Genomic DNA, 23460 nt, shown 5'->3' with positions numbered 1-23460 from the left:
TCTCGACCATGAATCTCCAATGAAATGATTAAAGTGTGATTCCATTCATGAATCTAAAAATCAAAGGAATCCCAGCAAGACAGGATTCCTCCAACTGATCCACTATTCTGTGCTCAGGGCATAGATGAACACTAATGACTGAACACTAACATTTCTAAGTAATCTGGGCCCATTAATGATCCTATTCCATTCAATTTCTCACCTGGTTGTCAATTAGAGGCAAAAGATGCAGTGATCACACCCAATGATTTCTGGGGCAAAGAATCAGTGAGATTGGTTTCCCTTCATCTCACTCGTTGACAATAGTCTCTTTTCCTAAAACTGACTCTGGGTTCCAGGCTCTGAAGTCAGAGGAAACATCCTTTTAGTCAGCCAGACTATAACAGAACTGTGTGTCAATTGGACAAGAGGTAAAGATTAGCTTTACCTGTTACACATCTATTGAAAGAGTGAAATGTTTTTTTGCATCAGGAGCCCACAAGTGTCACCACACTTTCTGCACCAACGCAGCATGCCCACAACTTTGAAATGTTCTCTAGACACGAAGGTAATACCCAAATCATATATAAATTGTTAACAAATAAATGAGGACTTGGCTGAAAGATAGGAATGGAGAAATGACGGGCACTGTCACAGGGAAGGAAGAAGTACTATTCAAAACACTCCTCAACCTAGGAATTAATCTCGTGAACAGTCATTGCCTTATCTTTGAGCCGTGAATATTCATAATTAAGGGTAATGAAAATGCACTCCCAATTCAGTCTCAAAAACCTGTACAATTACAATAGTCATTACTCCTACACTTCACACTCCCCAATAAAGATCAACATTAGCTTTATGAAATGCTTACAATGTTTGAAAGTTAATGGTATACAAGGGTACCGATTCTCCCAAACGCAGTAGATAAAGCCATTTAAAAATATTTAGTTTTCTATTCTTGTCTGTAAATAATATTCAAACATTACAAAAGGTGCAGATACACTGAAGGAATAAGATGCCAATGTCCAAATCAAAACGATGAATTACAAAGGTATTATTACTCAAGCCATATATAAATTGTTAAAAGACAAATACGAGAGGACTTGGCTCATGGACTGCAATGGGAGAAATGATGGATGCTGGCACAGGGAAAGAGCAGGTCTATGAGGATGAAATTCACTTGAATCAGCTTGAGATCAATATTAAAAATTTACTGAGGAAAATGAAAGGCAATAAATCCGCAAAACCTTATGCCCCACATTACACCCCGAGAGCTTTAGAGATGACAGTTATGGAAAAGGTGAATGCACTGGTTGCAGTCTTCCAAAATGCATGGTTCAAATTAGAAGGCAGCAAATTTAAAGATGGAGACAAAACAGGAAATTAGACACCAATTAGCCTCTCTCAAGTAGGAAAAAATATTGTTCTATAAATGAGGCAATTCTATAAACCGTTAAGCAAGAGTCAACATTGATTTATAAAGGGGAAATCTTGTCCTACCAATCTGTTAGCTTTTTGAGGTTGTAACTAGTGAACAGATAAGGGCTAACCAATGGAAGAGGTATATCTGTTTTAAAAAAATCTGAAAGGTACCATGTAAAAGAACATTTAATATTTTCTGGGTTTGCAGAGTAATGAAGCAACACAGTTGGAAATTGGATAATAACAAAACAATAGGAATAAGTGAGTGGCAAGATTGGAAAACTGGATCAATGAGTGTCAGTGATTAATGCTGGATATATACAAAGCACTACAATGACTTGAACGAGGAAATCATGTGTTATATTATTCATCTTTGCCATTGATGCACAGCTGGATGACATTATGCATACAAGGATACAAAAATACAGACAAGTGAATAGAAAGAAAATTCAAGAGCTATAGCCCCTCCCCCTTCCTGCCTCAAGGAAAAGTAATTCACCACTTGTCACACAGGTGGCCCCTGGTTCCAGTCACACCTCTATCCCAATGAAGTGTGCTATCCACATCTACCCTGCTAAGAATTCTCAACATCCTACATGGGCAACAACATATCAGATGGAATGTGGGAAATATTGAGGTAATCCTCTTTGGTATTAAATAGAAAGGCGTTTGTAGTGCAAATTTCAAGCATATTAAAGAAAGACCAAAACTTAATTAACATACACGGGGGGGGGGGGGGGGGGGGAGTTAATGCTGCCTGTGTGTGGGAATGAGGTAGAGGATTTAGGGTTTCTTACGTTTGTGTCATTCATCCTTTGGGGTTTTTCTTCTGTTTCGAGGATGTCTGCAGCGAGTAATTTCAGTTTGTACATTGAATAAAGTTGCAGGAACTCAGCAGGTCAGGCAGCATCTATGAAAATGAACAAACAGTTGATGTTTTGGGCCAAGACCCTTCATTAGGACCTATGATCTATGATCCTGATGAAGGGTCTTAGCCTGAGCATTCATTGCCATTGATGATGTCTGACCAGATGAGTTCCTCCAGCCTTGTGTGTATTGCTCCAGATTTTCGAAATCTGTAGAGCCTGGGTTTAAAATTTAATCTACAACTTCCACGAGAACCCTATAACTACATATTCAACTTCTATTAAATTCATTCAAATATGATTGCGAAGAAAGCATGACAGCACCTTGTCCTCATGAATGTGCAGAGATCCCGCATATCATCAAAAACCTTAGCAAACTTTCATAGATGTGTCGTGGAAAATGTGCTGACTGGTTGCATTACAGTCTGGTTTGGAAACACCAGTGCCTTTGATCAGAAAATCCTACAAAAGGTAGAAGATTTGACCCAGACTATCACGGGTAAAACCCTCCCAAACACTGAGCACATCTGCATGAAACACTCGTAGAAAAGCAGCATCCGAAGATCCTCACTGCCGCTACCAGGTAGAAGGTATGGGTGCCTCAGGACTTGCACCACGAGGTTCAAGAACAATTACTACCCCTCACCCACCAGGCTCTTGAACAAAAGGAGATAACTACACTCACTTAAGGACTCTTATCTTGTTATTTCATGCTGGTTATTTATTGCTATTTGTTATCTGCATTTGCAGTTGATTTTTGTTTACAGTTCCTGATGTTTACAGTTTTCAAATCCTGTTTACAGTTACTATTCTATAGATTTGCTAAGTATGCCTGCAGAAAAAGAATCTCAGGGTTGTGTGTTGGGGATGTGCATGCACTCTGATAATAAATTTTACTTTGAATTTTGAACAAGGTCACACAAGGATAATTCAGTTCAAAAGGAAACCAATATGTAATCCTCTCACCAGGGCTCTTACATGAACTTGGCTCACTAACTAGCTCTGCTAACAACTAAGCAACACACAAACTGCTGGAGGAACTCAGCAGGACTGAGGAGTCTCGGACCAAAATGTCAACTGAACTCTTTTCCACAGATGCTGCCTAGCCTACTTAGCTCCTCTAGCAGTTTGTGTATTGCTTGGATTTCCAGCATCTGCAGATTTTCTCGTCTGCAAACAACCACATGACATAGCGGGGAGAAGGCACCTTCCATAGGTTACACATGTCTACGGTTGGTACAGTTTGGGTTTAGCCAAACAGGGAAAGTGAGGACGTTCCGGTTAAGGAACACTGATTGTAGTGAATGCTGTGTAAATACTGCCTCGTACGGAATTACCAGTCACCAAGAAATGACAGATCGTACAGAAGTGTGAGGTGGTACACTTTGGAAGGACAAACTCCAAGGCAGAGTACAAAGTAAATGGCAGGATACTTGGTAGTGTGGAGGAGCAGAGGGATCTGGGGGTACATGTCCACAGATCCCTGAAAGTTGCCTCACAGGTAGATAGGGTAGTTAAGAAAGCTTATGGGGTGTTAGCTTTCATAAGTCGAGGGATAGAGTTTAAGAGTCATGGGGTAATGATGCAGCTCTATAAAACTCTGGTTAGGCCACACTTGGAGTACTGTGTCCAGTTCTGGTTGCCTCACTATAGGAAGGATGTGGAAGCATTCGAAAGGGCATAGAGGAGACTTACTAGGATGTTGCCTGGTTTAGAGAGTAGGCATTATGATCAGAGATTAAGGGAGCTAGGGCTTTACTCTTTGGAGAGGAGGAGGATGAGCAGAGACATGATAGAGGTACAGTATACAGGATATTAAGAGGAAAAGATAAGAGTGGGCAGCCAGCGCCTCTTCCCCAGGGCACCACCGCTCAGTACAACAGAACATGGCTTTAAGGAGTGGGAAGTTCAAGGGGGATATTAGAGGAAAGTTTTTTTTACTCAGAGTGGTTGGTGCGTGGAATGCACTGCCTGAGTCAGTGGTGGAGGCAGGTACACTAGTGAAACTTAAGAGACTGCTAGACAGGTATATGGAGGAATTTAAGGTGGTGGGGTGTATGTGGGAGGTAGGGTTTAAAGGTTGGCACAACACTGTGGGCCAAAGGGTCTGTACTGTGCTGTGCTATTCAATGTTCTATGTACTCTGACATAAAATTACAAAGTATATTTACCAATTTTTTAACTTTACCAAACAGTTAACAGGAAAACAAAATAAGGGCTCATTACAGTTAAACCAGTTCAAATGTGCACACAAACACTGGAGCTCGTTTCTGTAGTTGTGTGTATTGCTTCACTCACGTGCTGAACCCACGTTCTGCATGAAAGACACCAGCCACAGATCGAACTTCCCTCAAAGACCATCTCAAAAAAAAAACAACTGGCTAACTCAGGAGTATTGGCACTTCCTCTATGGAACCATTCATCTGCACAAAGCACTTCTTACAACAGGGTCTCTCCTTCGAATGACATTCTACAGGCATCCTCCCTTGCGTCCTGTTCCCACCAAAAGATCCCAAAACAGCCTATTGTCCTTCAGAAATCTGATCCCATCCAGCTCTCGACAGTCTTCCATCCACCCTACTGGGCAGAAAGTTAAACGCATGCCAAGACAACCCCGACTGGCTGACACAACATTCCTAAGTTGGACAACATGGCTCCTTGTCTTTAACCAAAACTCTATTACTAACAGGACACACTGCTTTTGCAGAAAACTGCTAAAACAAAAAATAGCTTACAGAATAGCAGTAGAAATCTTAAGCAGGACATTACAAATAAAACAATGTTGTTCAGTATTTAAGTCCTATTCATTACTTTGAATTTCAATTTTTCATTTGAATGAGATGTTGTTATTAACAAATTATACAAAGATTGAACTCTGAACAAGCCGCAAGGATAGCACATAGCCAGCAATGCTGCGGTATCACCCATCGGCCTTAATCGGGTTCAGTCCTTGCATAATTTGTAACTGATAGTACCATGGGCTGTACCTCGCAGCTCCAGCAATCCGTGTTTGAGCTCACCTTCGAGTGCTGCCTGCGTGGAGTTTGCATGCTTTTCCTGCAACTGTGTGAATGCTCACCAGAGTAGTCTGGCTTCCTCCCACGTCCCAAAATGAGTTGGTTAGTCTGTTATTGTTAAGTACCACTGCGGTAAGGTGAGTGTTAAGAGTCTCGGGCAGCTGACAGGAATGTGGAGAGTATTAAACAATGGATTAGAGTAGGACCACTGTAAACAGGTGGTTGATAATTAGTATGGAATTAGTGTTTCTGTACTTTACAAATCTGACAAATTTAAATTAAAATCTAAAAGCACTGGGTTCTGCAGCATCTAGGGACAGAGAAAGATCAATTTGTTAGGTCAATGTCTTACATTAGAGCATCTGTAGCATTCCATGTAAAATGAATACAGTTGCAAGAAAAAGTTTGTGAACCCTTTGAAATTACCCATTTTTCTTCATTAATTACTCAAAATGTGGTCTGATCTTCATCTAAGTCACAGCAACTAACACAATCTGCCTAAACTAACAAACAATAGTGCTTCTTCTCGTCAATACTGAGTACGTCATTTAAACATTCAGTCCAGGTTCAAAAAAGTATGTGAACCTCTGGAGTAACGCCTTCTACAAAAGCTATTTGGAGTCAGGTGTTTCAATCCATGAGTTGAGATTGGAGGTGTGGGTTGCCCTATAAAAAAGACACAAAGTCAGGTTACTGACAGAGCCTGCTCTTCTCAAGAAAGATCTGTTCATGTGCACCATTCCTCGATCAAAACAACTTTCAGAGAAATTGTAGAGATGCAAGAAGCTGGAAAAGGCTATAAAAACATTTCTAAAGACCTGAGTGTTCATCTGTCCACAGTAAGAAAAGCTGTCTACAAATGGAGGAAATTCCTCCCTACGAGTGGGCGTTCTGCAAAAATCACAGCAAGAGCACAACAAGCAATGCTGAATGAGGTGAATAAAAATCCAAGGGTAACAGCAAAAGACCTGCAGGAATCTCCAGAACTTGCTAAAGTCTCTGTTTATGTGTCCACTATAAGAAAAACATTGAAGAATGGTATTCATGGAAGGACACCATGGAGGAAACCACTGCTTTCCAAAAAAAACAAACAAACATTGCTACATCTCAAGTTTGCAAAAGACTACCTGGATGTTCAATAACATTTCTGGGACAATAATCTGTGGAAAGATGAGACAAAAGTTGAATTTTTTCTCAGACATGCACACCGCTATGTTTGGAGGAAAAGGACACTGTACACAAACACCAAAACCTCATCCTAACTGTGAAGTATGATAGAAAAATCACCATGATTGGGGCTGCTTTGCTGCCTCAGGGCCTGGACAGTATGCAATCATTGAGGGAACAATGAGCTCAAAATTGTATCAAGAAAGTTTGTAAGAGAATGACAGGGTAGTGGTCCATCACCTGACACTTAATAGAAGTCGGATGGTGCAACAAGACAATGACCTGAAGCACAACAGTAAATCAACAGAATGTGTTAAAAAGAAAAAAATGTGTGTTTGGAATGGCCAAGTCAGAGTCCAGACTTTAACCCAATTGAGATGTTGTCGGATGACCTGAAGACAGCTGTTCATGCAGGGTATCCCAGAAACAGTTTTGTATGGAGGAATGGTCCAAAGTCCCTCCTTGCCGTTGCCCAAGTCTGATCAGCAGCTACAGGAAACATTTGGAGTAAGTTATTGCTGCTAAAGGAGGTTCAATACCAGGGTTCACATTTTTCTCAGCCTGGTCTGTGAATAATTAAACAATGTATTCAATAAAGACACGAAAAGTACAATTGTTTGTGTGTTATAGCTTAAGCAGATTGTGTTTGTCTATTATTAGATGAAGATCAGACCACATTTTATGAGTAATTAATGCAGAAAATCAGGGAATTGTAAAGAGCTCTCAAACATTTTCTTGCAACTGTATGCACAGACAGGTACCAATACAAATAAGTGGAATTCAAGTAATAAACAATTTACACAAATGCAGAAGGGAATAGGCATTCAGGTCCTTCGCTCAGATTTCTACTTGGACTGAAAGAACTGTTTGTTTTGTTTGTTTGGATATCCCGTTAAGTTATTCCAACATCACCTGTGTTTAAAAGAGGATGAGCACAAAAAGGCTCTCTCCCGACTTTCTTGAAGAACTCGTAAGTTTTTGCCCTTACTTCTTATCTGTCAAGTTGATAAATAAATTGACATGGACAAAAGTCTGCCCTGAATAATAAAATTACCTCCCCCAGTCAATTAGTGAACCAGACAATGTTGTATTCTGTTATCACAACAATGCAGCACATCTGGCCACTTTGAATAAGATGGTACAATAAAATAATACTTAACAAGCTTCCTTCAAGGTTCATAGAATACAGCAGCACAGAAACAAGTCTTTTGGCCTATCACATCTGCACTGACCAAAGTGACAACAAACTATATAGCACTGATCCTTGCAGAAAACTGCTGGTCACATTCCTAAAGTCAGATAAACACCAAAACTCTAGACTGCCATGACCAAGTCCATTCTGTATCCAACACAGGAACTCAACATAGACCCCACCTCTGGACCAGCTGACCATGAGGGAACATGTCACATGATTTACTAAAGTCCACCTTCATCTCCATCACCTCCTCAAAAGAAAACTCAATTTGAGACGGGATCTCCCCACCTAAAGCCTTGCTGACTATTGCTAATAAGATCATGCAACTCATCAACTTACCATGGGTCTATAACAGGGGCTCCCAGCCTGGGGCCCACGAACACATTGATTAATGGCATAAAAAGGTTGGTAACCCCTGTTCTACAATTTCAACACTGATGTACAATTTGCCAGGGAGTTTCACTCATTCTCAGCCAAAGCATGCCAGATCTCTAAGATTCATTCAAGATTTCCTACCTCACCTTGCACATGAGACAATGTAAGCAACACGAGTTTACTAACCTAATACATCACTGCACAAGCTGAAAATAGCTGGCTTTTCCAACCACTAAGTACCTAGCCCATAGACCCACTTCGAAATGTCAGAAGTCCACAACAGAACTGAAAACCCACAAAAATCGCAGTATTAAATGTGTTCATAATGCTGTAAATGGAACTACCCAAGAGTATTCCAAATTTGAAACAAAATGCATTAGTAGCAAATTTTGAATATCAAATCTTTAAACTATGTACCAACTTCCTGCAGAAGGTATTGCAAAATAATAATCTATTTTTTGTCCTCAACTGGCATCAAACTGTTTCACTCTACTTCCGACTCAGCAAGTAAACCAAGAAATCAGCAGAGAACACGAGCACTTCACTATCCACTGGACTATTTTACCAAGATTTTCCTTGTGGTTCAGGAGGATCAACGTGGAGCAGTCTACACTGACCACAGATTTTTCTAGAATTTCAGCTGCAAAATGGAGAGTGTAGAGTAAAAGGGAGGAAATAAGAATGCCATAAAGGTTTGTGCATTTACTTACTTCTGTTTATTAATGATTTGCCTAGTGTGCTATTTTATTTATACTATCTAAAAATTAGGGGTGTCACAGCTGATAGAGCTACTAGCTTATAGCACCAGAGACTCAAGATCAATACTGACCTCAGCCCACTGTGTGGAGTTTACACATGCTCTCCACAACCCCACGAGTTTCCTTACCCATCCCATAGACGTGCAAGTTGGTCACTCAAAATTGCCCTTGGTATTGTGGGCAAATGATAGAATCTCTAGAGGGGATGGGGGAGGTGGTGGTAGAGAGAATGTGAAGCAAATAGAAAGGGATTAGTAACATTAATATGAATAGGTGGTTGGTAGTCAGCATGGATTCTGGACCGAAAATCCCAGTTCTGTGTTGTATTTCCAACTTACAAAACCTGTACAGATCAAATTTTCCATATTGCATTTGACAGTTGGCTAAAATATTACAAAACACCATTAGAAAAATAAATTTCAGCATCAAGAAAACTGCTCTTATGTTCTGCTCAAAGTGATACACATCAGTAAAGGAAATTAACCACATACTTTGATCAGAGTCAGCACGAAGAACATCATTTACATAATATCAAGATACGGTGTGAAACTTTAATCTGTCTTAACTAATCTAGAGGCCTCGCTGCACTTTTTTAAAAAAATTACTTTTCATTAGTTAAATCATGAAGAATTCTGTGCCAAAATATTAATAATGTCAACCTTAGAGTTCTAGATTGTTTGACCTAGAAAAAAAAAACAGAGTTTGCATTTCATCTAATAAACATGAATGGAAAAAATAGCAGGAAACTACACGCATTTGAAGCGCTGAATTAACATGACACTTATTCAGTATGACATAATTCTAGGCAGAAATATGCTTGACATATACCAATAATTTAGTTAACACAAGTTCAAAGATTTATATATTAAACTAGAAAAGCAAATTAATTGAATATTAGGCCTCTGCCACACAAACTAATCCAAGTTTTCTTCACATAGGTTTTTTTTTGATCTAATAATTTTCCATCCATTGTCAAGCACGTTATGAGTGGATGGATCAAACAATCTGACATGGCCTGATCTACTTCCATTATTAATGAGCAGACAAAGCAAACATGCAACCACAGATTTAGCTCTATTACTTGTCTTTACTGACAACAGCAGCGGAAAAGCAAGTGATCTAATTCGCTTAAGATTTTGCATGAGGAACAGTTGCCTTTCAAAGCAAATAATAAATTAGCTACCATTGTGCCAAACATAGCCAGAGCATGCTCTGATACTTCATTTTCAAACCAGATTGGAAATTAATGAATTACAGTGATCTACATTACATGTGAGAACCCTAAATCCAAAACCTTCAGATCAACAATACAAATAAGCCCATAGATCTTTTTAAATTTGTCCCTTTAGAGACTAAAAGGAGAAATCAAACTGACAGACTTAAATCAATTCAAGTACCCAAGTCCTATCTCTCTCCAGAATAAGAGGTCATTTTCACTCGATTCAAAGGATTCTTAAAGCATAAAGCTACAAACAATTAGGCCAATCTATTTTGTTCAATACTCAAGCACATTCACATCTTAATTTGTTAGACAATTAATTCCTGTACATAATCATCCACATTTCACTTGACAGGTAACATCCTCTATGAGCTTCTGGTCTCAAGGCTTCAGCATATATGATCCAAAATAACTAACAAAGTCAAAAGAAGTCTCTAAAAAATGTCCTTAAAAGAACAATTTAAATACCAGTGATCTTCTCCTTGGAAAAAGCCAAACCAAAGTTGCGGCAAATTAGATTTATATATCTAGTGCAAATGCAACCATTGTTAAAACCATCATTGTTTTCACTTAAAGCAGTACAAGGCATAATAAAACTGACCAGGAAAACTCCAACCATGTCTCACTTGTCTGGATTAGAGAAGAAGTATTCTTCTATTTCTTAGCATTGATTGAAGAAACAATTTTATACTAGCCAGAACTCTAGCTCCTCCCACTGATGAGAACATGGGTGTTACCATGAAGCCTTGATTACAATCTCTGGCTCTGAAAAGGTAAACTAACTTAGTGGCAATGATGGTCAATGAGGGCGTTACGTTGACATACACAATATGATTTCAACAACACTTTGGCTAGGATTCATCTGAAAGACATCGAAAATAATACAACCTCTTGGGTTCAACAAAGTGGCAAATTTGACACCAATAATAGCAGACTGGCTTTGTGCCCTGTGATTCCTCAGAACTCAATGCCCCTCACTTTTGTGATATTTAATAATGATTTAGTTTTAATGGTTAGCTTTGTCACATGTACATTAAAACATACAGTTTTGTATCAAATCAGTGATGATTGTGCTAGGCAACCTACAAAGTGTCACCAAAATATGACCACAACTCTCAATCCTAACTATATGTAGACACAATAAAGAAATTGACCAGTGGGTTTGGTAGTCTAGAAGAAAGCTGTAGATCAATTGATCAGTGAATGAAAGTGGCTAACAAGTCCAAAGATTACGACACAAATACAGGTATTAAAAATAGGTAGTCAGTCACTGTAATCCATACAGACTGATCCCTTGCAATAGCAGGCCTTGCTGAGCAGTATCCATGGTTATTTTTGTCAAGCAGAGAAAGATGACATTGGAAAATCAACAAAAAAACCAGTTAGGCCACAGCTCCAGTACAGCTTAGGCAATCCATAGAAATCAAGGATGAGTGACTTCCATTCATATCGTGAGGATTCTGAGATGATTGACGAGTTTCATAGAAACATAGAAAATAGGTGCAGGAGTAGGCCATTTGGCCCTTCAAGCCTGCACCACCATTTATTATGATCATGGCTGATCATCCAACTCAGAACCCTGCCCCAGCCTTCCCTCCATACCCCCTGATCCCCATAGCCACAAGGGCCATATCTAACTCCCTCTTAAATATAGCCAATGAACTGGCCTCAACTGTTTCCTGTGGCAGAGAATTCCATAGATTCACCACTCTCTGTGTGAAGAAGTTTTTCCTCATCTCGGTCCCAAAAGGCTTCCCCTTTATCCTCAAACTGTGACCCCTCGTTCTGGACTTCCCCAACATCGGGAACAATCTTCCTGCATCTAGCCTGTCCAATCCTTTTAGGATTTTATACATTTCAATCAGATCCCCCCTCAATCTTCTAAATTCCAACGAATACAAGCCCAGTTCATCCAGTCTTTCTTCATATGAAAGTCCTGCCATCCCAGGAATCAATCTGGTGAACCTTCTTTGTACTCCTTCTATGGCAAGGATGTCTTTCCTCAGATTAGGGGACCAAAGCTACACACAAGACTCCAGGTGTGGTCTCACCAAGGCCTTGTACAACTGCAGTAGTACCTCCCTGCTCCTGTACTCGAATCCTCTTGCTATAAATGCCAGCATACCATTCGCCTTTTTCACCGCCTGCTGTAGCTGCATGCCCACTTTCAATGACTGGTGTATAATGACACCCAGGTCTCGTTGCACCTCCCCTTTTCCTAATCGGCCACCATTCAGATAATAATCCGTTTTCCTATTTTTGCCACCAAAGTGGATAACTTCACATTTATCCACATTAAATTGCATCTGCCGTGAATTTGCCCACTCACCCAACCTATCCAAGTCACTCTACATCCTCTTAGCATCCTCCTCACAGCTAACACTGCCACCCAGCTTCGTGTCATCCGCAAACTTGGAGATGCTGCATTTAATTCCCTCAACCAAGTCATTAATATATATTGTAAACAACTGGGGTCCCAGCACTGAGCCTTGCTGTACCCCACTAGTCACTGCCTGCCATTCTGAAAAGGTCCCGTTTATTCCCACTCTTTGCTTCCTGTCTAACCAATTCTCTATCCACATCAATACCTTACCCCAATACCGTGTGCTTTAAGTTTGCACACTAATCTCCTATGTGGGACCTTGTCAAAAGCCTTTTGAAAATCCAAATATACCACATCCACTGGTTCTCCCCTATCCACTCTACTAGTTACATCCTCAAAAAATTCTATGAGATTCGTCAGACATGATTTTCCTTTCACAAATCCATGCTGACTTTGTCCGATCATTTCACCGCTTTCCGAATGTGCTGTTATCACATCCTTGATAACTGACTCCAGCAGTTTCCCCACCACCGACGTTAGGCTAACCGGTCTATAATTCCCCGGTTTTGCTCTCCCTCCTTTTTTAAAAAGTGGGGTTACATTAGCCACCCTCCAATCCTCAGGAACTAGTCCAGAATCTAACGAGTTTTGAAAAATTATCACTAATGCATCCACTATTTCTCGGGCTACTTCCTTAAGCACTCTAGGATGCAGACCATCTGGCCCTGGGGATTTATCTGCCTTCAATCCCTTCAATTTACCTAACACCACTTCCCTACTAACATGTATTTCGCTCAGTTCCTCCATCTCACTGGACCCTCTGTCCCCTACTATTTCTGGAAGATTATTTATGTCCTCCTTAGTGAAGACAGAACCAAAGTAATTATTCAATTGGTCTGCCATGTTCTTGCTCCCCATAATCAATTCACCTGTTTCTGTCTGTAGGGGACCTACATTTGTCTTTACCAGTCTTTTCCTTTTTACATATCTATAAAAGCTTTTACAGTCAGTTTTTATGTTCCCTGCCAGTTTTCTCTCAATCTTTTTTCCCCTTCCTAATTAAGCCCTTTGTCCTCCTCTGCTGAACTCTGAATTTCTCCCAGTCCTCAGGTGAGCCACTTTCTCTGGCTAATTTGTATGCTTCTTCTTTGGACTTGATACTATCCCTAATTTCTCTTGTCAGCCACGGGTGCACTACCTTCCTTGATTTATTCTTTTGCCAAACTGGGATGAACAATTGTTGTAGTTCATCCATGCAATCTTTAAATGCTTGCCATTGCATATCCACCGTCAATCCTTTGCCAGTCTATCTTAGCTAATTCACGTCTCATACCTTCAAAGTTACCCCTCTTTAAGTTCAGAACCTTTGTTTCTGAATTAACTATGTCACTCTCCATCTTAATGAAGAATTCCACCATATTATGGTCACTCTTACCCAAGGGGCCTCTCACGACAAGATTGCTAATTAACCCTTCCTCATTGCTCAAAACCCAGTCCAGAATAGCCTGCTCCCTAGTTGGTTCCTCGACATGTTGGTTCAAAAAACCATCTTGCATACATTCCAAGAAATCCTCTTCCTCAGCACCTTTACCAATTTGGTTCACCCAAATTGTAGATTGAAGTCACCCATTATAACTGCTGTTCCTTTATTGCACACACTTCTAATTTCCTGTTTAATACCATCTCCGACCTCACTACTACTGTTAGGTGGCCTGTACACAACTCCCACCAGCGTTTTCTGCCCCTTAGTGTTACGCAGCTCTACCCATATCGATTCCATATCTTCCCGGCTTATGTCCTTCCTTTCTATTGCATTAATCTCCTCTTTAACCAGCAACGCCACCCCACTTCATGATACCAGGTCTGCTGAAGGAAGGAAGGCAGGTGATTGCATGGAGGCATAATTGGGCCATTTGGCCCATTGAGTCTGCTGTGCCATTCCATGCTTGATTTATTATCCCTCTCTACCCCATCCTCCCCATAACCTTTGACGCCCTGACTAATCAAGAACCTATGAACCTCCACTTTAAATATGCCCAATGACTTGGCCTCCACAGCCATCTGTGGTAATGAATTCCTCAGATTCACCACCCTGTGGCTGAAGAAATTCCTCATCTGTTCTAAAAGGGTATTCTTCTATTCTGAGGCTGTGCCATCTGGTCCTAGCCTCCCCTACTATTGAAATCATCCTCTCCACATCCACTATCAATTTTCAATGGGGTTTCAATGAGATCCCCCCCCCCACCATTCTTCTAAACCAGTGAGTACAGACCCAAAGCCATCAAGCATTCTTCAAGACAAATGAACTTGAGATCCTCAATGCCATTCTAAATGTTACTCTTTCAGTTCAAGACACCCTGGGCTAGTAACTTCCATGAGGCAATGGGTTACCACTCTCGAGGCAGCTTCTTTTCGCATATTACTGCAAGACTAATACAGAGGAAAGTTGCAAGGGTGCTCCAGAAGTGTAGTATTTCATTTGCAGAATAATGGCTAGAAACATCTTTGTTCCAAATATTGTGGATTCAAGTGACCCATTTCCTGTAGAGGTCAACAAACGGAGGGGGCATATTTGTCCACCAATTTATTCAAATATTCGAGGGGGAATTGAAGGGAAATTCTTTCACCCAGAGTGCTGCAGTCTGGAATTCATTACCCACAAGTTTGGATGAGACAGAACCATTTCATTAAAGATGTATTCATTTGATGTAATGTATGAAGCTATGAACCTCAATCTGTAAACCAAGAGCGTCACAGTGGACAGCAGATGCACAGCCAATTCCTTCAACAAGATAGAAACTAATGCAGAATTAGTGATTCATTGCATTCAAGAAAGGGGGCATAAAATACAAATACTTTTATTTAAAAGCTGGCAAGAATATGCAGATAGAAAATATTCAGTGCAGAATATTTCTTTCAAAATGGCAGTTTCCATTTCAACGATGCCTCTGAACATTGGTATGCACAAGTATTTTCCAAAAATAAAATTAAATTTAATCTTGTATACAATTTAACCAGCAATTACAGACTGTTTTTTCTTCAAGCAACTTTATGGTGCAACCTAAGCACCACCCAACTAAACAGGCACCACACATTGTGAAGAATGATGACAAAACCAAGCAGATGATTATAATGTGAAATATGCATTTAACAAGATTCAAATCTTGTCTCATCATGCCACGGGCCATTTTCCAAATGTACCGATATAAAAATATTGAAAGCCTTTTTAAGTGTTACTGTTAAACACTGAAAAATTCTGCAAATTGGTACTGAAGATATGCAAGTAGCCTACGTGATATATGAATTGCTGAAAAAAAAAATCACAATTCAAATAGAAATTCGGTTGCACATAGGCATTATACGACAAATTTATACCCTCGCGTTGGTTCTAAAGCCAGCTCGTATTAATTTGCATTGGAGGCTAGAAATACAAACCACACTGATAAAGGGTGAATATCCAGCTCTTAGTTATAAATGGAACATGAACTCCAACTTTCATTGCTTGTAAGGAAGATCTATACTTCTGCAACCTCAAATATTACACAAGAGGGAAGATTATTTGAACCAGAGTGTCAATATTCAAGGGTGAAACACACTAACAAAAAACTAGCACACAATTACAATTCTGTAAAACAATGAAACTACACAACCTATACAGCCAGGTGAGTTCCCAATTGTTCACTCATCTTATGTCTCTTATAACATGAAGTTATCTGGCCCATGAAGTTTATGCAGGCATTAGAGCATAACTAGCCATTTCTTTGAAAGCTTTATCACGTGCCCAGCATCTTCTAATTTTCTTGCCACCCATCTGCACCAGGATAATTTAATGTAGCCCATTAACATAACAGTGTCTTTGACATGTGGGAGGCCACCAGAGCCCAGAGAAAAATTACAGGATCGAGGTTAAACTCCTTGCACGTGGCACCCAAGATCAGAATTGAACCTGGGTCACTGGAACAATGCAGCAGCAGCATCATCCCACAGCACGTCACCATATTGGGCACTTCAACTATGGTCCAATTATAAATTGTGCATTGACTAACATTTCATAGAGACACAGTTTGAAGGGTTTCTGAATATTTTATCCTAAATTGCATATGAAAAGCATTATTCCTAATTTAGTATTGTTAGGATTTAAAATGAGAAATAAAGGTATGACTGAGGTGGTGGCAAAAGTTTGAAAATAAAACAGGTATTTCAGAGAAGAGTTCCAAAAAAATGGGAACAAAATGGCCCAACACCGATCAATAAATTCAATCTATTTCATTTACATTAATTGTCACTGAAGGTGGCCCACTATGTATTAGGTCTCGCAGTTAAATGTTTTTCTTATGCCCAATAAAATAAGGCTCTACAATAGGTAATCAAAACTGCTCACTGCATCACTGGCACCAGCCTACCCACCATTAAGGACATGGACACAGAAAGATGTCAGAAAAGGCCCAGTAACATCATAAAGGATTCCACCCACCCTACTCAAGGACAGTTTGTCGCACTCCAGTCTGGGAGGAGGCTACGTAGCATCCACACCAAGATTACCAGACTCAAAAACAGTTACCTTCCCCAAGTAGCAAGGCGGATCAACAACTCCACTCACTAACCTACCCCTCCAACCACCATTACTTTTTCATTTCCAGACAGTCATCTAATGTACAGACACTCCTGTGTCTAGCTTCACTTAATGTACATACGTATATAAGCTATCATATGCATTTAATATTTACTGGTGTCCTTTATCTTTTTTTTTGTGCTGCATCAAATCCAGAGCAACAATTATTTTATTTTCCTTTGCACTTGTGTACTGGAAATGACAATGAACAATCTTGACTGTACAAGTTATAAGTTAATTGTGGAATGGGGGGGGGGGGGGAGGTTTGAGGAAGAAAATGTGTTTGTTCAAAATCTGATCACCAAGGTGACCTATTCATGCACATAATTGAAAACCCGTCCATGCTCTGAAAGTGTATAAAAATAAATACCCAGTACTAGAGACAACATCGCTTACTGCCACCAGCAGATCCAGAAAATAGAAACAAAATGGCTCAACACCCAGATCAATGAATCATATTTCTTTTCTCTGCAACAATCATTGAAGGTGGACCATAATGGATTTGGTCTCCCAATACTTTTCTTATATGGATGTACAAGTTGCAAGTTAATTGTGGAATGGGACAGGTGGTGGGTTAGGAGGAAGAAAATGTGTTTGTTCAAAATCTATTCATCAAGGTGACCTATTCATGCATATAATTGAAAACCCATCCATGGCCTGAAAGTGTATAAAAATAACTGGATGTGCAGTACCACAGACAGTACAAGAAACCACTGCTCCCATACTTGCACTACAATTGGAAGTGGTTAGTCTCTGACAGTAACAATGTAATTTTATAGCTTTTGCTTTATTTTACCTTGCACAGCTATTAAAACAGTTGAAACAGAGCTCATCTACCTGCAACAATGACTACTAGCATATGTAGATTGAATAAAACAAGCAAAAGACATGTATGAGGAATTTAAATTCAGTCAAAACCAAATGTTCATAAGTCAGGGACTACTCACTAATTCTTCCCGGCATTCCAAGGGTTTTAACATCACAGGCAGACCAAGATAGAGATAAACAAGTTGAATTGGACCATTCCTTACTCCCCTTTCAATGTAGCTTTTATACCGTCAGTACCATTAGTGAGTGGTAGGAAGAAAGGGTTATTAAATTCCAACTAGTTAGCTGTTCAAACAGCAAGGTTTAGTTAAATTCATTAATTGAACATTTTACTGAATGGCACAAGTGTTACTGGACATGTTAAGTTTTGTAAATCACCTACTGTACATTGCTGTGATGGAACAACCCAATGAACCCATTATATGTACATGAAACAAGATTTCACCCCATGCCTACAGAATGCTTCATACAAAAATCTGCTATTTGCTATCCACAGCAATGAAGCAGTTGATTCAGATAGAATTAATTTGGCAGCCACTATTTAGGTGTACTTATCTTATAGTTAAGGCAAATTCCCCCTTCATTTCTTCCCTTATCTCAGGGGATTGGCACTTTAAAACAAATATTTTGGGTAAGAAAACTTTTGTTAATTGTTCCAAGAACTTGAGTGTAATTTGATTTTACACAAAACTTTGTTTGGACTTCCACTTCATCTTTAAGTCAATTTTAGAATCAGGATTAGAAAGTCAGTGAGTCAATATTTTATACTTCAGAAGTTCATTTCTACTTAATTGAGTGAACATAAACAGATCAAATTTTGGATTAGTACTCTGATTTTTATTCACTTACTTGTCTGTGCTGCAGTTTAACTACTGACATTCTAAGGCAAGTCTATTTAGTCTACTAGTTTAACAAATTGTTCCGGCCCATTTAATGGACAAATCTATAGAGAACCTTCCCTCGTAACTAATGAGTGCATTTATTAGTCTGTTGATACTGGAACTCCAATTTTAAGAAGTCCAGCAAGTCATATTCGAGAAACGGATTTTGTTTCTTTACCTCAGTTTCAGAAACCAGGTTTAACTAGGTTAGTAATTCCAAGAGTCAAAATGATGAGAAATTTAGGGGAGACTTTTGGTACACAAGTTAAAATTTGATGAGATTCGCTGTACCATTATTGTAGACCAAAAATTAAACTCAAAGATAGAATACAATACAATTTCACGTGTCCAATATTACATTCTGAAATTAAATACAATCAGTTAAGCAAATGAAACAAATTATTTGAAATACAGAATGGACAGTTAATTCTTTAAAATTAATTTCAGCGGGGGGTGAGAAAGCTACACTAGGGGAATAGGGAAATTAGTGGTTGCATTAATATAATGTCTCAGAGTGAACTGATTAATTGGAAAGCTTTTAGTTATGTCATAGAAGTAATAAGCCAAGTATATTTAAGAACAAGTATGAGGAAATTCAGAGAATGATTGAACTAGAGTTTTTTTTAAAAGGTTAAATTGTTTGCTCGCATTTTTGTGGACATAAATGACAAAATTACTGCCTGTTCTCAGGGTAAAATCCATTTGGCATCTACTTATTCCGAAATTAATGTCAAAATATGGTCTGATAACACCAAAAGGTTACAAAACAGGATGTAACAGGTTATGGATGAATTGCAAGCATTTAAAGGAAAATCAGTGCAAATTATAGCTAATGTTACTTGCTCAAACCACCCTATCTCATTTTCTTTAAACTCCGAAAAAAATTAATGACCATTTCATATAAAAGCCTCTGTACAATTCAACGCATTCTATGGGCTTTAGGCTACTAAAATTGTTCATACTAAAGCAAGAAAATTTGAGATCAAGACCTAACTAGTACCATTCATTGATTTTACTGAATGATACTTAACTCTATAGAACACACCGGTTAATTTAAATAACTTGAAGCACAATCAACGTCTTGTTACAATTTTGCTGCAAAGCGAAAATGCACACCAAAGTGTTCAAATAAAGAACGATCATTACCTGGTAATAAATCTTTTAACCAACACAAAATACTCACCCTGTTTTACTAATGGTACCAATTACTTTGGTAAGGCAACATTTTCAAGTGGACATGGACATTCGCGGGCAGCAGATTGTCCTTATGTGCGATCAGTGATTGATGGCCGACTAATAACAGCAATATAGTGGCGACGACGTCACTATTTGAGTGGAAAAATTCCAATCTTGGAAAATAAGTTACAGCCATCTGGTCTTGGGATCCTACTTCTTACTCACTGGGTGCCTAAATCGTGAATATCAAGTTTGTCGAGACCGTACGCCACATTGCCGTCACGTTTGTACTCTTTCCCACAGATTTTCACTCAGTATATCCTTTGAACGGTCAATAGTCAGACACAAGATATAATCTGCACAGTTATAGACTCCAATTTAAAGAAAATGTAACTAAATGAAAAGGGGGTTTGACCCCACAAGTTAGATGCCCCACTGCAGGCGAAAATTGCTAAACCCTCGAGGCATCCAAGTATCATATTAAATCCAACCCCCACCCTTACAAGTTCTCCGCATCGGGCATCTCGTGATTAATCCAAGACTCATCTCCCAATCATTTGTATCGCCTCTCCAGAAAGTTACAATTCGCTACAAGTTATTTAAAAAATGACATGCAGGCACCTCTCTCTAGATGGCACATCTTCCTCAGCAAGTGGGGCTACAGTTATAATGCGTATAGAAATGTCGATATATTCGACAACACATTTCCCATGCCTGGAAACAACTCTGCATAAAAGCATGCATAGAAACCTTAAATGTATTAAAAATTACCTTGCTCAAGAATCTCCGATTGTGCTTTAGCAATACGACAAGCAACATAATTTGAATAATATAAATTGACATGCTACTCCATTTAGCCGATTCGAACAGACAATATTTCTAAATAACTCGTAATATTGAGCGGCACATCGGTAAAACACTTACCGCACGATAAGATCAAAAACTGATCAATGAAACCCAATACTTGGGACACCACAGCTACAACACAACTCAACATTTAGCCGTCTGTATTGAACTAACATCGGGCCATTCGCACTGCTCGAGGATGATTCATGAAGGAACTTACGTCTTATAAATACGGATATAATTACAGACGTTGGTGGTACAAAATGGATGATAGGAGGGATGTGAAACCAGTGCAGGTATCATGAGTGTACCGCCTGTAGCCTTTTTGTGGTGTTGAGGAACGTGGAGAGGGTAAAACAGGTCCGATACAAGCAACCCTACGAAAGGCAGAATTCACCACAGAAGACTAAACTGATCAAGATACAAAGTTGCCCAAGCCCTTTCTAAAAATGCACCTCGGCTGCACAACTCGACTGGCTTTACAACACACATCACACTAGAAGAGCGGTCTTTGAAAGCTCACGATGAATGCATTTTCGCGCTATTGCGGCCACGAGTGCACCGCCAGATGGAAGTCAGAACTGTTTCTTTTTATTAAAAGACACGCGAGGTGAAGCGAGGGGACACCTCCCCTTGTGTTCATGCCGCTATCCCGCTTCCAACACGCAGCAGCTAAAGCCCAAGACGGGCTCAGAGACACGAGGCGGGTGGGTGCAAGTTGAACCAATTTAATTCAAGGTCAAAGAACGATCTGGCTTTAATCAGCAACGCACTTGGATATTAACCAGGATAGATAGATTACATGGCATCTGAAGCTAATAGGAATAAAAGTATAATTTGCAAAACTCAGGATGGAAACAGTTAAATGAAGAGCAGATGATTATCTGACCTGCAAAGCGCCGGGTACATTGCACATACGGACCATGCAAAGGGTGATAGGGGAGTAACTGCAAACCAATCCTGCCTACAAAAATATCCAGGGGAAGATTAAATGGCATGCTTGCTTAAGAAAGACAGAGCCATCCGTGGCTTACCTGGTGGAGGGAATCCTGTTGTAAACAAGGCGGCACAAAGAGAGTGGCTGGAGGGAGGAGAATCCTACCGGCAACGGCTTCACCACCCCCACCTTACCTCCCAAACCCCCACCCCACCAGTCACTTCTCCGGGCTCGGCTGGAACCCCTAGGCGGAATCAGCCGCTGGGCTTGGGCTTTCCCCGCAAGTGAGAGGCTCGGGGGTGATCCCCGAGGCCCGCTTCAGGGCCACATTGCGTGAGAGTGGACAAGGGTGAGCACCAGCCCACCTGCTTCTTTTTGCGGGGGTGTGGGGGGAAAGGAGTGTTGAAGGGGTTCGGGCTGCGAGGCCCTTTGGCCCAGGCTGGCGCCCACACCAGGATGCCAGAGACGTGTATGAGAGCGGGAGCTGAGGCGGCGGTTACGGCGCTTGTTGTTGTCAGTATTTGTGTGGAAGTGTGTGTGAGATATATGGAGTGAGAGAGAGAGGGGGGGGAGGGGAGGCTTGAGTTCTGCCCTGCAAACAGGTGGATTGAGGAGCCCGGCCAACACGCCACACCACTCGACCGGCAGCAAGACTCTCCCCGACCGTCCCCTCCCCCCATCGCCCGGCCGCCGAACCTACCCCCTCCACGTGACCAACCAGGCCCGCCCGCCCATTGGAGAGGGGAGAAACTCCCGCCCATCCCTGAGGAACCCGGATCGAGCAAAAAGTGGGCGAAGCCTCCGCTGCCACCAGCGACGCTGGCGGCGATTGGAGGCGCTGCGCGGATGGGCGGACTGAATGACGTCACAGTTTCCATGACGTAAAATTATGACTCCGCCCCCTTTGGCACCAGCGCCTCCTTTCCTTGCTTCTTCTTCCAAGGCGAGCTGCCTGCCTGTCAATCACTTTGCAGAGGCGCATGGGGCTCTGTCGCTTTTTTTTTGTAAATTAGTTTATTATTGACCCATGTCATTAAAAAGCTTATTTTTGCATGTTATCCATACGGATTTACTCATTACAATAGTGCATTGAGGTAGTGCAAGGGAAGGCAATAACAACATACAGAACAAAGTTACAGAAAGAATCACAATCAGATTTATGGTCACTAAAATAAATGAATAGTGCAAATAATTAGGAATAATGAGGTAGAGAAAGTGCAGACATGGCATGTTTTAAGTTTCTCTTTCTATATTAATACGCTACCAGTACTGAACATTTGGAAATAAAACCTAATTAAAAATACAGTCATTGTTAGGCAATAGAAGAAATTGAACAGACTCAATCCCCTTAATAAATGTAGGCAACTCATTAATTTTAATATTACACGGAGTTGACGCTTTCTCCTTTGGAAGAAGATAAATCCCATCAATATCCCCTAAATGTTTATGTCAGTGGGTGGATCTGTTGGGAATGAAAGAAATGGAGTTCCTCAGTTTGTGCTATTGTCTGGAATTTTTGACTCCAGTGAAAATCAGGAAGCATTTCCCTTCCTGTTTAACATCTTTTACAATGCACTCCACAGGCGGTTATAATGAAAACCTTTTAGTGCAATGCATATTCTCAAAGAATATTTGTCTTTTATGCCATTTGATCTTCAGCAGCAAATGTTATAATGAAAGTTAATACTGCATCACAAAAACACAAAAATAAACATTTTGTCTAATATGTAATGCTAACCATAGGTGGATTCGAGATCCAAGATTGTTTATTATCATTCTTCAGTGCAGGATTGTAAATGAAAGAGAAATGATTATTGCTCCAGATCCCATGCCCCGAAAGCAAAACACAATGTCCATAA

The 23460-nt window shown here is 40.2% G+C and overlaps 1 protein-coding gene across 5 annotated transcripts in view; it reads right to left on the bottom strand.

Annotated features, from left to right (window-relative positions):
• LOC140202797 (plasma membrane calcium-transporting ATPase 1-like) overlaps positions 1 to 22291 on the bottom strand; it is a 129198-nt gene extending 106907 nt beyond the window's left edge. For 2 of the 5 annotated variants that reach the window (XM_072268157.1, XM_072268161.1), the window contains exon 1: positions 21699 to 22291. The gene's annotated coding sequence lies outside the window, so the exon portion shown is untranslated. Of the gene's footprint in view, positions 1 to 19825; positions 20238 to 20742; positions 20862 to 20884; positions 21241 to 21698 lie in introns of those variants that run through there. The other 3 variants (XM_072268160.1, XM_072268158.1, XM_072268159.1) reach the window with 3 other exon arrangements.
• Positions 22292 to 23460: the final 1169 nt, after the last annotated feature.

The sequence above is a fragment of the Mobula birostris genome, chromosome 9 (genome assembly GCF_030028105.1).
Source record: "Mobula birostris isolate sMobBir1 chromosome 9, sMobBir1.hap1, whole genome shotgun sequence".
Classification (NCBI taxonomy): Eukaryota; Metazoa; Chordata; class Chondrichthyes; order Myliobatiformes; family Myliobatidae; genus Mobula; species Mobula birostris.
Note: the sequence above shows the minus strand (reverse complement) of the source record. Positions and strands in the feature narration are given on the sequence as shown.